We start from the raw sequence: 3,486 nt of genomic DNA, 5'->3' as shown, positions 1-3,486 counted from the left end.
CATAGCCGAGCAAAGTAGGTTATATATCCCTCGGTTCACTACTGTAGGGAATCAAAAGAGGAAACGCACAGTTTCTCAAAGGCCTTGCTTGACAAACACCAAATGCTGGCAGCTACACTCTGGTGGGTGTGGATTATTTTGGGTGCACATTCCTTTGAGAGCCTGTTTTGCCCAGGCGTGTTTTGCAGCGTTACTCCAGGGACCGTTTCTCTGTTGGCTGAAAATAAATGTTTCCATGTCAAGCAGATTGTTGGTGAGTCGTTCCACAATTTTGGTCGCGTAGATAGGGTTGCCAGGTCCCTCTTCGCCACCGGTGGGAGGTTTTGGGGGTGGAGCCTGAGGAGGGCAGGGTTTGGGGAGGGGAGGGACTTCAATGCCATAGAGCCCAATTGCCAAAGCAGCCATTTCCTCCAGGGGGACTGATCTCTATCGGCTGGAGATCCGTTGTAGTAGCAGGAGATCTCCAGCTAGTACCTGGAGGTTGGCAACCCTATGCATGGAAGATTCCTAATCTCGATAAGGCATGTCGTTGAGTGTTATTTACAAGCCTCTCTATTATATAGGAGAATCCACGGACTTATTGGACTTCTTTAGGGTCACCTGTGGATTTGCTGCAATGTTTGTTGAGTAACGTGTATTCAAGTTGTTATGTGCATCATTCCACTTCGTTATATGTTCCACTCTCTTATATTTTGATATTGAGCTTGCATGCTGTTTTTGGTTTGTTACATTGCCTGTTGTTCAGCATAGGGATTTTTAAAAATTTCACTGTAAACCAAAAGGGGCAGATGCGACTCGCACATCGGGCATTCTGCGAACAAGCTTCCTCTTGACATTCTGCTGTTCGCAACTCCGTTTCCCAACCCTGCAGTGCAAACTCCGAGCATGATGAGCCCCTGTGCTCTTCTCAGGCTGCAGTGTTTAAATGGACAGATACTTGAGATCTGAATTAGCTATTTGAAACAAACAAACATCCCTTGATTGAGGCCGAACAAGAAGCCAACCTATTCCAGGAATAGATCTCGTCCAAATGCTCTTGCGCTGGTGCCAAACCAAAGCTTGCTCCTTCCAACACAGGAGGCCTGTAACTTTTCCCAGACTGTGGCCAGCAACCGAACAGGAGCTATTTTTTAATGGGAGCTGAAAAGATGCCTCTTGAAGCAAACTTGACCTATGCAGCGCCAGGCAACTGGTTGTTCCCCCGGGATGCTAATCGCTCTTATGAAGAATGCCTAAAATGAAGTCAGAGATAGACCTTTCAGGCCTTATGGACAAACAGTTTGAAAAAGAATATGGAACTTTGTTTCTATATTATCAGTGGTTCCCAAACTTTTTGGGCCACCGCCCCCTTGGTTCCACAAACTCAACCCCAGCGCCCCTACCCTATCCAACAACACAGTTGAAGGGGCCCACCTCTAGTGCCCCCTGCTGCTCCCTTGCCTCTTAGTGCCCCCCTAGGTAATCCCACTGCCCCCCAGGGGGTGGTACTGCCCACTTTGGGAACCACTGCTATATATACTCTCAGCTGCAAGATTATTATATGCACAAAAATGGAAGAACCCAGCGGTACCCAGTTTAGAAGAACGGCTGATGAAGCTGCTCAGATTAGCAGAGATGGTAAAACTAACTGTGTTAATTCGGGAAAAGAAGTTAAACAAATTCATTGAAAACTAGAATCCCCTGATGGACTTCATACAGAAATCAGAAAAAACAATGACTTGATGATATGTGGATTTGAAGATTAAAAGCATAAGAATTTAAGAATAATAGAGGAAAGTAGATAATCTGTTATGACAATAAAGACTAAGATATAAAGGTCATTAGAGAGCTAGCAATAATTTTGTTATTATAGATATATCCTTTGCAATTGAAAGCAGAAATCTTATGTATGTTTTCTTTTTCATGTATGTCTATGCCGTAAGTCGGCTGCAATTTGAAGACACTTCACACACACACATGTTTATGTACTGAAATAAAAATTAAAAAGTTAAGAATGTCTACTGTTGGCCTTTTCCAGTTCTGCTCTGCTGAATATACAGGTTCTTGCAAAAGGATGTTGTAACATACATTTATAATAATGCTACCTCTGCTGACTGATCCGTTACCCGGAGATTATACAACACTATCATATTACATGGCCATCATAAGAGATGGGAAAATGGGAAAGGGATAGGATGAGATGCACTTTGGGGAACCGAGAGTGGACATGTTAAAAGCACCTGGGGAATACGGGATAATCCAAGTGCTTTTAAAACAGTGATGAGGAAAGCAGCGTGTTCTTCCTTCAATAGTTTGACAGGGCTAAAATGCGACTGCCCGCAAACCAGCTGGGGGATTCCCTGATGGCAGGTGAAGCCCAAGCATAGAGAAAGATTTGGTTGGATCCAGCGATGCATGAAGGGAAAGTGAAAAATGTACTTTGTTCACTTGTTCAAGCAGGAGAACGAGGGCTGCAGCCACCCATAATACCTCGATATAATTTGTAACAAAACCACATTATGCATTTGGGGCATATGGCAATACACCACTGAAGGTTTGAATGATCTTATTCCATTTATTTTTGAAATGGAATCAGAAAAAAACACTTTGGGCTATGACTTGTGTGCCGGGGGTGCAACTGCTTTCCCTTAGCACAAGCAGATAATGAGGAGTAGTTTTAGTGCTTCCACTTGCACAAGGACACTTATGCATGTGGAAATCTTCTGTGAGATCTAACCCAAGGGCAGAACTCCAGCATAACCCAATGACTGTAATGAAGAAGAGTTGGTTTTTTATACCCCGCTTTTCTCTACTTTAAGGAATCTCAAACTGGCTTACAATCGCCTTCCCTTCCTCTCCCCACAACAGACACCTTGTGAGGTAGGTGGGGCTGAGAGAGTTCTGAGAGAACTGTGACTGGCCCAAGGTCACCCAGAAGGCTTCATGAAGAGGAGTGGGGAATCAAACTGGCTCTCCAGATTAGAGTCCACCCCTCTTAACTACTATACCATGCTGGCTCTCAATGCTCAAGGCCTTACATGTCACCACCGTAATATAATTCAGTCCATCTTTCCATACAAGGCTAATGTGAGAGCCAGCATGGTGCAGTGGTTAAAAGCGGTGGACCCAAATCTGGAGAACTGGGTTTGATTCCCCACTCCTCCACATGAGCAGTGGACTCCAATCGGGTGAACTGGGTTGGTTTCCACACTCCTACACAGGAAGCCTGCTGGGTGACCTTGGGCTAGTCACAGTTCTCCATGAGCTCTCTCAGCCTCACCTACATCACAGCGTATCCGTTGTGGGGAGAGGAAGGGAAGGTGATTGTAACCCAGTTTGATTCTCCTTAAAAGGTAGAGAAAATCGGCATATAAAACCCAGCTCTTCTTCTTTTCCTCCTCCTCCTAACAATTGACACAAAGATAACAATTCCTTTTGTAACCTTTTGTATAGTGATTTTAGGCCAATAAAGGAATGATGATTTGAATTCTTTCTGGGTGGCGGATA

The sequence above is a fragment of the Euleptes europaea genome, chromosome 18, assembly GCF_029931775.1.
Source record: "Euleptes europaea isolate rEulEur1 chromosome 18, rEulEur1.hap1, whole genome shotgun sequence".
In the NCBI taxonomy this organism is placed as follows: domain Eukaryota; kingdom Metazoa; phylum Chordata; class Lepidosauria; order Squamata; family Sphaerodactylidae; genus Euleptes; species Euleptes europaea.
Note: the sequence above shows the minus strand (reverse complement) of the source record.